At 37.9% G+C, this 13,645-nt stretch overlaps 1 non-coding gene across 1 annotated transcript; it reads left to right on the top strand.

Annotated features, from left to right (window-relative positions):
- Positions 1–3,171: 3,171 nt before the first annotated feature.
- LOC123460446 lies at positions 3,172–3,275 on the top strand. Its single transcript, XR_006637007.1, has one exon. It is a non-coding gene; the product is annotated as a U6 spliceosomal RNA (small nuclear RNA).
- Positions 3,276–13,645: the final 10,370 nt, after the last annotated feature.

The raw sequence follows: 13,645 nt of genomic DNA, 5'->3' as shown, positions 1-13,645 counted from the left end.
CTGCAAAAGATGGCACTAGGAATACAAAAATATATATTTAACAATACAAGATTTTTAAAATATTTTTTGAGAGAATGAGAGAGAAAGAGGCAGAGAGAGAGAGAGAGAGAGAGAGAGAGAGAGAGAGAGAGAGAGAGAATGGGTATACTAGGGCCTTCAGCCACTGCAAATGAACTCTAGATGCATGCACCACTTTGTGCATTTGGCTTACGTGGGACCTGGAGAATTGAACCAAGGTCCTTTGGCTTTGCAGGCAAATGCCTTAACTGCTAAGCCATCCCTCCAGCCCCAATACAGTATATAAAACAACCAGGGAAAACATCAAACTCTGTACCTCCAATTCCAATAACTCTAGCCAGTGAAAATCTCCAAGTCCAATAACTCTAACTAGCAACAAATCTCTGGCATTCTAATTCAGCCTCCAGCTAGGCTACTCACAGTCATGGAAAACGTCATCCAGGGTCAACAACGCTCCTTAGCATCCTTCTTGTGGTCCTAGCATCACCAATAAATGACCACTGAAACCCACAGTCTATCCTCATGGCTCCATCAGACATCCAGCAAACCTGCTACACACTGCTCGTGGTCTCTTTCAAAAACAAGACCATGTTGAAAATTCAATGACCCTCTCTTTTTTATAGTTTTTGTACTCCATAATACAAGTGGGGTACCGATTTGTTAACCCAGGGGGGAATAAAACAGACTTTGAAGAACAGAACACTCCTTGATGACTCAGACCCCTTCAAAAGACTGATTTTTTTTTTTCTGTTGACCCAATGCACATCAGTTGGCTCAATCTCAGTAGTTGTAATCTTTCATACAACTGCAGCTGAATGGGCAGTAGTTTTTGCCCCAAGATTTCTTATCTATGCCATATCCCTCTGCTTACACCAGTCCATTTCTATGCAAAGCAACCCTATGCAAATTCTCAGGACCTGGGCATAATAGCAAGACTCTCACACAGACTGCTTCTAGACCAGTCCAGGCAAAGCTCTTTCTCATCCTCATAAACCAAACCTCATAGTCCATAGTTCTTACTGAATTTCTTACTGTCATTCAACTCTGACCAGAATAGAACATCAAGCTGTACTTAGAGCACTATAGGGCATCTATTGTGCCAAGATTTCAAATCCATCCACATTCCTCTTGAAAATAGCTCCAAAAGGCCAAACCCAGGCAGCCAGGTTTCTTGCAGCAATGACCACACTCTTGTTACCAACATTATCGTGTCAGTCAGGTTCACATTGCTGGTAGAAATCAGCCAACCAAGAATAGATTGTGGGGGGAGAAAAGATTTATTTTGTCTTGAAGACTCAGAGGGAAGCTCCATAATGGTAGGGTGAAATGATGGCATGAACAGAGGGTAGACATCACCTCCTTGCCAACATCAGGTGGACAACAACAACAGGAAAGTGTGCCAATCACTGGCAGGAGGAAAGTGGCTATAATGCTCATAGCCCACCCCCAGTAATACACTCCCTTCAGGAGGCATTAATTTCCAAATTGCCATCAGTTGGAGACCTAGCATTCAGAACACCTAAGGTTATGGGTGACATCTGATTCAAACCACCACACACATACACACACAAACACAGAGAGGGGGAGAGAGAGAGGGAGGGAGAGAAAGAGAGAGATGTACATACACTTTGAAAAAAACTAACATTCAAGAATTTAACCTAGTAAACTAGAATTTTAAGGTTGTGTATGATTCTGTGTATTCTCAGACTTCTGAAGTAATTGTATGATTTATTTTATTGTAGGTAAGTAATACAATTAGTTTTCTTTTCTTCATAAATGCTTTCTACAGAAAATGCAACAGATGTAAAATAAAACATTACTTCATTTGAAATTCCCTTTTTGCTTTACTTTCTTGGTTCCCAAAGATACACACACCTTGGCATGAACAAAATTTTTTTTTTCATTCTGAATAAGTACCCAAACAAAATGAGCACATTTACAACAGAAAAGATTGCACACAAGTTCAGTCTTCCAAAAAATGCTTTAAAGTACTATGAAGTTTTCCACTTACAGAAGTCTCACTGTTATTGTAGTTTCTACATCTGCTTTTCATTTGAGCTTCTCCTCAACAATATAGGGAACAAAGGTGCCAAAATGTTGCTACTACTAATTCTCAAGTATCTTCTTCCTCCATTTCTAAATAAAAGTTCTTTACTAAGTCCAAAGTGTGGTTAATGTCAAGGAAAGCTGAGTTCTGATTTGGAGCCGAAGCTCCCTCAGTAGCACAGTGTTGTGGAGGTCCAAGGACTGATGTGGAAGAAACGTCACTCTGTTTACTTTGTGCTCTATGATCAATCCAGCCTGGTCTCACAGCGATTGCTGTGAAACCTTGGCAGCTTCCCAAGCCCTAGTTTTCTCATCCACTTACTGCTCTTTATAACCACAGCTATGACATAAATGTGCCAGTAAAGCTTAGTTACTGAGAAAATAAAACAAAATGCTAGAACATCCTTCTATAAAGGACAGACTTTTGTGACATAACTCTGCAGTCTCTCTCTCTCTCTCTCTCTCTCTCTCTCTCTCTCTCATGTGTGTGTGTGTGTCAACAAGGATTTTAAATTTTGGCTTCCTACTCTGAGCTATGCATCCACTGTCTGTTTTATTCCAAGACAGAGGCTACAGGGGAGCTGGTGTTTTATGCCACTGGCACCAATGCATTCAGCTTTAAAACAACCTCCTACTTCACAAACTCTGTCTTCATATTCTTGCTAAGTTCTCTGGAAATCTGAATTTGGACACTCTTCAACACCACATCTCATACATATGCCTATCACAGAGGAAGACATTCTGCAGGCTTTCCTTCTCTCTGTGAATGATTCATGAGCTAAGATCTTGAATACTAGCTGATGGAACAAAAGAACTAATGGCTTCAAAATCTGATCCGACGTCAAGGAAATGTACTGTATTAGGGACAGGCTTCTACCATTGATTGTTTATGCAGAGAATGTGATGGCGTCTCTCCCACACATTGTACCCATCCATTGGTTTGTTGTGATGACGGTTTTACACAGGTGGAGATAGAGCCTAAAGTAGGTAAACACTTCACTACTGTCCATCTCCCCACACCACTGTAGCCACTTTCACAGAATCTTTCCCCAAGATTCACATTTACTATGAGTGCTTTAGTTCTGATTTAAGAAGGAGAAATGGGGCTTGCCTCAGCAACATATATACTAAAATTGGAATGATTACAGAGAAGATTAGCATGGCCCTTATGCAAGGATGATGCCTGAATTTGTGAAGTATTCCATATATATATATTTTTTTGGGGGGGGGCAGATAATGGCACACTCAGAAGCCATAGACTATTAGTAGAAAAATGTGTCAGGAATGGCATACCTTCCAGTAAGTTGTTGGCCAGGTTTCTGATGTCCCCAAAGCATTATAGAGATAGATGGTAAGACCCTGTTGTTGAAGACTCTACATGCTTTAGTTGAGAAGTCACTGAAAAATCAAGCTGGAGCTAAGCTGAAAAATCTCCTCCCTAGGGACCAGCCAACAAAAAGACGAAAAAGCTATGCTTCATGCAGCTTTATTGGACAGAGGAGTCATTAGCAGTGAACAACAACAAAAAAAAGGGGGGGGGAGGGGGCCTACAAGCTTTAGCATTGGCCAGACAGGCCAAATGAATGATCAAGTGAAATAATAATGGCATATCTGTTATGGAGGAATCAACCACTCTCTAACTGGACTGGAGGCCTGCTCCACAGGAGGGAATACATGCCTGGTACTGAAAAACCTGGTCAAAAGCTGATAGCAGGGAGGTCATGAGCTTTAGAGGTATAATGCCTGCTCTTGTCTGCCTTAATTCATATATTATGGTCACCAAACTGCCCTGTAAGCACTTTTGTTAATGTTTATATTCTTATATTAATGCTACTCTCATTTTTGTTTAGAGGAGCTTCTCTTTTCAGATGGTGGTAACCACTGGGATGACCAAAAGGGCACCATAGTGCTGAGAAGAAATGGCAGAGGGGTGTTTAGCAATGAAACATCTCTATCACGCCTTCCAAGGTTCAAGGTACATTGCAGAAGAGGTGGTGTCAGAAAGAATTTAAGAGCCAAAGGAAGGGTAGGACTGTTTGCAATGCAATTGTTCAGACAGAAACTGGCCTCTACATGACCTCATAGTGCCTGATACCTTTACAAGACCCTCATAATAGGAAGAAAAGATAATAAGAACAAAATAAAAGAAAAACTAACTGAGAAAGGGAGGGAATATGATAGAGAATAGGTTTGTGAAGGGGAAAGTAGGGGAGGGGATGGAATTATCATGATTATCTATGGAAGTTCTCAATAACAATGTCTCTCTCTTTTTTTTTTTTTTTTTTCGAAGTAGGGTCTCACTCTTGTCCAGGCTGACCTGGAATTAACTCTGTAGTCACAGGGTGGCCTCGAACTCATGGCAATCCTCCTGTCGCTGCCTCCCGAGTGCTGGGATTAAAGGCATTCACCACCACGACCGGCTTAAAATGTCTTGTTTTTTTTAAAAAAAGGAGAAATGACGTTCACGGGCAACAGTATATGTAAATATACACCAGGAAAAATAAATACGAAGTTATTTCCATTTTTATTTTCCTCCAAGAAAATTAAGTTACATTCTAAAATTACTTTTATCACCTTATAAGCCAAAATGTCTATAGAGGGAGGTTGGTAACTAAAATACACAGAAATGGTTAAATGAGAGAAAATGATTGGCATTCCATATCCATGTGATTCTCATTCATACATCCAACCAACTGCAGGTTGAAAACATTTAGGAAAAACGTTGCATCCATTATGAACATGTGTAGACTATTCTTTTTGTCATTATTCCCTAAGCAGCAGTGTAACATATGCTTGACTAGCATTTACTTTGTTTTAGATGTTGTAAGTAGTATTCTGGAGATGATTTAAAGTATGTGAGAAGATATGAGTACTTTTATATCAGGGATTTGAACATCTGAAGGTTTTGTTCTCATGTAGCCCAGGCTAGCCTTGAATTAGTATGTAGGCCACATTGGCCTCAAACAACTGATATTCTTGCCTCTACCACCCGAATTCCTGAACACTGGATGAACTCCAACAATTGGACAAAAATCTTTAATCTTATGTGAAACCTCTAAATTTTAAGCATTGCCAATTTATTAGAAAAAGATATAAACACAGACTAAGCAAAAAATAGCCATAAAACAAATTTGTGTAGATCTGGCAAATATTGCAGCCATTGAACTACTTCCCTTCCTTACTTAAAAAGTATTTAAAATACTTTGGCACAAAATAAAATAAAACTAAAATCTGCAATAAAAGACAATAAAATTGTCACAAAACTATAGATTATCAATAAAATAATTTTACTTTAAAGAACTGGGGAAGAGTAGAGGCCTTCAAAGATAGACAGATGTGAAAACTAGAGAATGTTACATGAAATTTTTGAACCACCTTTGGGGAAATGATGATAACAATATTGCCCTGGTGGGGTTATTCTAGGAAGACAATATGCAGTTTAAGTTACTTGTATTGTTAAATTGTTTTAAGCAAAAGGTGAGAATTTAGTATGTGGTGACTATTCATAGCTATTCCTTGCTTTCAGAATCTTTCCAGTAACAGTACAGGTTAGTAAGACTAATAATATTAACTTGTATTTATTGAAACCTTAATATATAACAGGCACAGTTTTAGGTTTAATACCTTTAATCATGAAGTAAACCACAAAGTGATTCTATGACTAATGTTATTTTACTTACAAGGAAACTGAGACCCACTATGTTTGACTGACATATCTAACACCACCAAAGTGATGAGGGGATGGGGAAATAGGGAATTTTTTTAAAAAGCGTTCCTGCCTCTAGCATGTGAACTCTTTGCCATTACACTAAATGAAAATGTGTTATATGCAAATTAAACTTTGGTTGAGTTCCAAGCTATAAAGGTCTTGGGATTGGAAAAGGCATTTCAAAAATACTCTAACTGTAAAAGACCACCCCAAGCATACAAAGTAAATGATTTTTTTTAATAAACTTGGAAGAAAAACCTAGAAATAGGGCTGGAGAGATGGCTTAACAGTTAAGCGCTTGCCTGTGAAGCCTGAGGGCGCTGGTTCAAGGCTCGATTCCCCAGGACCCACGTTAGCCAGATGCACAAAGGGGTGCACGTGTCTGGAGTTTGTTCGCAGTGGCTAGAGGCCCTGGCATACCCATTCTCTATCTATCTATCTGCCTCTTTCTATCTCTGTCTGTCATTCTCAAATAAATAAATAAAAATGAAAAAAATTAACATTTTTTTAAAAAACCTAGAAATAATCTGGAAGTAAAATAAATATCTCTTCTTGTTATTCATGTATTTAACTTTAAATCTTAACGTGATGGGAATTGAATCAGTCTTTATATGAGTAATTTGTAATTAGTTAATAAGAATTATTTGATAATATTTATGCATAATTAGTTCTATTAAGGAAAAGCAGAGATGCCTGCAAAAATCATAGATAATATGTTTATTGAGGGAAGATACAAACGGCTTGTTCACTTAAAAACCCACATAATTTATCATTCTGCAACCAAACCAGAATCCATATCATTTCTTTTTACTTTTCACACAAATGCCAGTTTGGTGCAGCTTCCCACTATCAATGAAGGGAAGATGAATCCACCCCAGTTCCACAGTGGATTTGGCATCACTTTTCGATGGTGTCCTTCTTGGTTTAAGGACAAACATGTGGCCTGAACTGGCCAAGTCAGACCAAAAGACTTATATTCTGTGTTTAACAAATATGCACTCCCTTTCTGGTTTCTACCTGCTGGAGGCTGGAGGATAATCAGCAGGCTGCTTCCACAAGAAAGTGCTTTCTCTTCAGAAATAGGAGGAAGAGGCTCAAGAGAAAGCAAAGACTTCAGATAGCACAGAAGAAGGGCCAAAAGAACTGAGAAGGTTTTCAAGATATTGTCGTATCACTTAGTCTTCTTTATATCCTGGCAATTAATTTCATCGGAGTTAAAAAAAAATCCCATTTTATCATTAGGGTAATTTGTTACTTAGAATCAAAATTGCTGTACTGGTAAATTATAGCCCTTACACACTATGTGACTAATAAATCATTGTAGAATTTAAAATCACACAATATACCCATTTGTTCTATTAACTCTGTGCATTAGAATCCAAGCACTCAGATCCATAGCTGTGATGCAGTTACCACACTCTTTATTACACTTAGATAAAATCATAGTATCTGACCAGGCCTAAAGCCTGCAGCATTATCCTACTGCTTTCAATATGAGCTAGGGAAATAAGGACTTCTCACCATGCCAGAGTCATAAGTGCTATTTTATGTTGGTAAAAATATTTACTTCAATTAATTTGTGATTTGTTTTGTTTTGTTTTTTGAGGTAGGGTCTCACTCTAATTCAGGCTGACCTGGAATTCACTATGTAGCCTAAGGGTGGCCTCAAACCCATGGTGATCCTCCTACCTCTGCCTCCCGTGTGCTGGGATTAAAGGCGTGCACCACCATGCCCAGCTTAATTTGTGATTTTTATAAAGTCAGAATCACTATTTAAATATTAATGTCTCTTTCTCCCATTCAGGCAAGTCAGATACCAGGTAAGTTCTCATAATCATATCTAAAACAAGCAAAAGTGTCAAGTCAGAAATGGTATTAATACTGCTCTTTTACTTTAATCAGCTCAAGTAAAACAACATAATTACCCACAATGTTTAGAAAGAATAGCTAAGTCTTATCTCTATCCCCAGATATTCATGTTTTGCTGGTCTTGGACAGATAGAAGTATTTGCTTAAAGTTTTTAGGTGATTTGAACTCCAGCTCAGTCTGACACATATCTTAAACTGTCTAAGGAAAAGCCTCAGAGCTAAGTTGTTCTTTCTTTACAGAAGCCTTCAGTGGCATTTCTATGTAGCTACAGAACATTTCTGCCCTCTCATTGACATAAACCAAGGTGTACAAGATCAAATAGACCTTGGAATAACAGGATCGCAATTAGTTATAGCATAATAGATATTGAATGACTATTTAGGCATCAAAATATTTTTCCACACTGGAGAGATGGTTTAGTGATTAAGGTACTTATCTGCAAAGCCAAAGAACCCGGGTTCGATTCCCTAGGACCCATATAAGCCAGATGCACAAGGTGGCACGTGCATCTGGAGTTCATTTGCAGTAGCTAGAATGCCCATTCTCTCCCTCTCTCTCTCTCTCTGTCTCTCTCTCTCCTTCACAAATAAATAAAATCAATTTAATTTTTTTAAAATATATTTTTTCTAACCAGAGAGCACAGATGAAATCCAGAGCAAACTTCAGGCAGATTTCTTTTGTCTGCAATGATTGTGTGTATTTAAAAGAGGTGCTCTATTCAGATTCTCGTCAAGAAGGTGAGAAATACACTGTTAAAGTAAACCAATGGCTCGAGGAAGTCCAAGTGCAAACTGTCTAATATCCATACATCTTTTACTGTGGCTAGGTGTGGTGGAGAAAACAGGTAATCCCAGCACTAGGGAAGCAGAGGCAGAAGGATTGAAGCAAGTTCAAGGCCAGCCAGAAATACATAGCGGAAGTTTGAGCCCAACCAGGGCTACATAGGAATTATCTATCTGAAAAATAAGTAAATAAATAAATAAAAAACAACAAACAAAAATTTGCAGTGTGGTTTAAAACATACCTATGTAGAATGCCTATTAAAAAAGTGTACCTGTGGATACTTGAGGCTGTACCAATCTACTAAATCTGATAACAGAGAGTAGAGTCAAGAATGATATTCTAAACAACAATATGGCCAATCCTAATACATGCTAAAAATCTTTTAATTTTGAGAATCACAATGTTTCTATCTAGTAATTAAGATTCATACATCTATTAGAATGCTTAATATTCTCATAACCTTTGATCCTATTTTTGTTGTTGTTGATTTCAAGGCAGGGACTCACTCTAGTCCAGGCTGACCTGAAACTCATTCTGTAGCCTCAGATTGGCCTCAAACACAGGACAATCCTACTACCTCTGCATCCCAAGTGCTAGGATTAAAGGAAGCTTCTTTGATCCTGGTTTAACAAAGATTCAGTTTATCTACTCTTTGTGATATACTCTATAATTGTCCACATATGTGTTGTAACAACATTATTTGATGAATATTGTCAAATTAGTCCCCCAGAAAGGCAGCCATTTAAGAAAAAAACTACAAATATTTGGCTTTCCCAAATATTTTTTGATTAGCAGAAAATAATGGGTTTTATCAAGAAATTTTCACATATATATATATATATATATATATATATATATATATATCATTCACCTTGCTCATATTTGCCTCACTCATTGCTGCCCCTTGTCCTTCCTCCTGTCCTCTCATTGGTCCCCTTCCTCTAATCTCCCTATTTTGCCTTTCTTTTCCCCACTGCCTTCTCTTTTCACCCCCTTTCCTCCCTTAGGCCACACTTATTTCCTTGTAAGCTTTAATATGCAAGGAGACTTACAAAAAGCATTAAAAACATATCCATAATAAAATGTACTTTTGTAAAGTAATCACTCTTCAATTTATAAAACACTTTCTTAATCCCTCCACAAGATTCAAGTAAATGTTCTTTGTCAAATGTCCCAAATCATGTAAACAATGTGCAGCAGCGGTGGGGACTTGTATGTTCATATTCCCTAAGGGAAGCACTACACAAAAGCTTTGCTTTCAGAGTTCCTGGCCAGCTCCTAAGAAATTCATCCTGTTCTCACACGGGAGCTCATCCATCCCTTTAACACCATGGAAATGACCTTATGAGTTTCTCAAAAGTGAGTAATAAGAGAACTCTGTTGTTTCCACAAGAGACATACTTCTGTCCAAAACAAGGATGCTTCCTGCACAGAAAGATAAGCACTAGCGCCCAGCCTCCCTCAAGCACTGACCCTTTGCTGTGGATCCTCCATCTTGAGAAACAAGCCTTGGAATCCTATCGTCAGGAACATAGAACAGTTCAGTTGAGCTTTCCACATAAACCCTCAGCCAGCAGGAGGTCCAAGCAGCCAAACACGTACTTCAGACTCCTCAGCCAGTCTTATACCAACCTAAGATGTAAACACTTTTTTGTAACTGATATCCCCCATAGGAGGACATCTTTTCAGAAACTGTTCACTTGAGGAAAGTATTTTTCTTAATCTGTGTTAAAGGAGTATGTGATTATTGAGGCCCTGTCTATAAACACTATAGGAAAGGGAGAGAAAAGAAGTAGGTTCATTACAAGTGTACTGTGTTAGCGGCGCTGGAAGTCAAAAATCAAAATAGCACTCATTTCCTTCTTTATTGTCCTTTTCTAAGCTTGTGATATAACTTCTCCTGCATTTACTAGATCCTGTGAAAGGGATGATGAAATCTGCATTTACCAAACTTCAAGCAGCCACAAAATTTTGCTTATGGTTTTCCTGTTGTCAAGATTGTTCATGTCATAAGACCCTTGGCTAAGGACAAGAATGAAATAATTCATGCAAGAAGAGACAACTCCAACCTGTGTGTTTCGGACCTTGCTGCTACATAAAGCTCACCTGTGAAGCTTGTGTAAAGTGCTCATTTCCTGTCCCATCCCAGAAATCTTCATTTGGTTCTGAGGCAGGGCCAACTCCATCTTGAGAATTCTGTGTAGGGTTGGGCTTAGGGGAGGCCATCTGGTTGGAAGAGGAAGCTGGGAGGTTTGCCATGAGGCTATGTTTGCAAAGCAAGCACACTCATTTTAACTTACTGTGTATGTGACAGATCAATATCCATATTAAAGTTTCCTAAAGTTTTACTAACACTTTATATAAAAGTGATTAAATTGACTATATTAAAAGGAGTCATATCATTTGCAATATAAGTTGCTGATGGGGATGGAGGTGACTTCTGGCAATGTAAGTACCACTGAACAGGCCCCAGGCATCTGCTTCAGCCATCTCTATAGAAAAACATAGTTCACTTATTGATTCATTCATTCAAAAAATATTTCTTGAGTTATAATTATGTGCCAGACAATGTTCTATGTTGGTTCTTAAAAAGCACTAATAATAGCTATTAAAAATAATAGAAACAGGTGAAGAATCCTTCAAGTGAATTATATTCTAGTCACCTGTCAATACACATATTCATGGAATAATATTGTATATGAAGATTGTTGTTAATGTTTGACAAATATAATCTTGGTAAACAACATGTTCCTTAATGAGATGTGTCTCTGATACAAATTTAGATTGTTACTAGGGCATTTCCCTAGAAGGCCAACTTACTAAAGCTAGATACAGGCTAGATGTGCCTCTCCAGACTTAAAAGATGACAAATGCCAAGCTTGTGTGGGTTTTGAGGGGGAGATGTGTATGTGTGCATACAAGTTTACACTTAAACACCTTATGGACTATTATCAAATCTTACATGACTGTCTTTAAATTCGCCTATAAAGTATCCTTAAGTATATACCATGCACTGCTGCCTTCCAAGGAGCTAAACAAGCCTTTTGAATTCTGTCTTCATGGATTCTTCATTGTGAACTGAAGTAATTTCATGCCTAAACATTTATACAGTCAACTGATTGACATATACAAATCAACAAAGCCATAAAAGATGGCTCAGTGATTACTTTTTCCCCATATAGAAAGATGTACTATTCATTCAGAAAGCTAAAGAGAGATGAACTGACTTTATACTAATTCCCTTAATTTAATCACACAAAATGTCAGAACAATGTCATTTAAAACCCTTTAATGATTTTTAAACAAATGGTCCCTGCAGCAGGGGAAATAGTTGAACTAACATCACTAACATTAATTTGATTTCTTAGGAATTGAAATATTAAATGAACCCCATTACTTTTCAAACAGTGTTAGGGAATATTTAAGGACCTCTTAGAAAATCGAGTAGGATTTTTCTCTTTGTCCATCTGTCCAGGAGAATTAAACTGTATTTGAATTTAGTTAATTCTCTTTGATACGTAGAAGATAAACCATTATCACTATGTATGTTTCTCTACAGCCTTCCTTTGTGAAGATTCCATGCCCAATTTATCAACACCAGAAACTTAGTATGGTTGCAAATTCTATATATATTTTTTTCCAACGTTAATGTGAGTCATCATAGCATATCTCTTTAACCATATGTGCTAGAGTGAAGGACAGACAGTTATTTTAATATTCCTGGCCTAGAATCCTTCCCACAACAAACACATTTGATGCTCATACATGGTCCCTATCTTGCCGACACTCACGCCTGTCAAAATGGCATGGTGCCTACTCAACATATGGACTGCTAGCTTTTCTCACTGGGGCACAGTTGCCAAAGAAAGATGGGTTAAGCTGGGCGCCCTGCATAGCAAAGCAGGTGACAGCTCCCCTGTCCCGCATCATGTGGAAGCATATCCTCTAGGCACATGCCACTCCCTACACTCTCTTCCTTGAATATAGGAAAAGGAAAGAGATCATTAACAGTATTCCTACTACTTTTGCTCTACCTTGTATTCATGGACAGTGAATTTATCCTCTGCCAAAAATACACTAAAATTTAAAAACCATTTGGAAGCACATAGTAGTAAATAAAGCTGATAGCCGGAAATGGCATTAAGTATATGTGTGTACATGCACAGAAGCACACACACACACACACACACACACACACACACATACATACACACACAGAAAACTTGTGTTGTTTCTACCCTTGTTTCTCATTTTCCACCTTTAATAGACCATAACTGGGCAGTTCTAGTAACACTAAGGGCTAAAGAGAAAACTTGGCAATTGTTTTAAGTCTTGTACAAATAGAGCTGTCTCGTTACAACCTCATTACGTTTATGCAGTGAATCATTTCCTCCTGAATCAGGCTACATCCTGTTTGGTTTGCAATTTTTATTTTAAAATTTCCAAATCTAATTGTATTTGTCCAAATGAGTTTGTTTTGGCAATAACAGAAATGTATCCAGTTTTCCTAAACAAAGACTTTTCCTTCACGTCTTGGGTCCCCGTCATTCTACAGGAAACCCAAGTAAGGCATTTGGTCTAGTCTGACTTCTCTGTATTCATTCTTTTGCCAATTTTAACAAATGTCTATCCAGATTAAAAGTTATCACAGTTAACATGTGCACAGAGCTCCAGGGCCATGAATTGGTCAATTAATAATCATTCGTACCTGCTCAGCACAGGGAAGTTTTACAGCAATGCTTTCAAAGACCACAGTGTAGCAGTACTCATAACACTCATTTTAGAGGTGGCAAGGAAATCTGACAGGAGCTTCTGCATGAAGTAAGCTGGCACTGTTCTTTAATAATCAGCTACAATGCACTGTTCTAAAAACCCCATATACGTCAATTAATTCACAAAGTTATAAGCACTCCCAATCAATATTCAGACTCTAACTTTGAAGAAAGTGCTCTTGGAAGTGAACTGATTTATCCAAGTTCACAAGTGATGACACCAGAATTCAAATTCTGATAGTTTTGGTAAAGCTATCTGTCTGGACCCTTAGTCTAACTATACTATGTGATTTTTAAATGTATTCCTCATCACTTCTTTATCTATAGGCCTTGTAACTACCATAAGAGCTGCTCCTGTAATTTAAAGCACTAGTTCTTATGCTTACTGCTCTGACAGAAGTCCTACACGTCTTTACTTCCAAAAGAATAAAATTCAGATTATCATCT

This window comes from Jaculus jaculus, chromosome 4 (genome assembly GCF_020740685.1).
Source record: "Jaculus jaculus isolate mJacJac1 chromosome 4, mJacJac1.mat.Y.cur, whole genome shotgun sequence".
Classification (NCBI taxonomy): Eukaryota; Metazoa; Chordata; class Mammalia; order Rodentia; family Dipodidae; genus Jaculus; species Jaculus jaculus.
The sequence above is the reverse complement of the archived record's forward strand: the minus strand, read 5'-3'. Positions and strand labels throughout refer to the sequence as shown.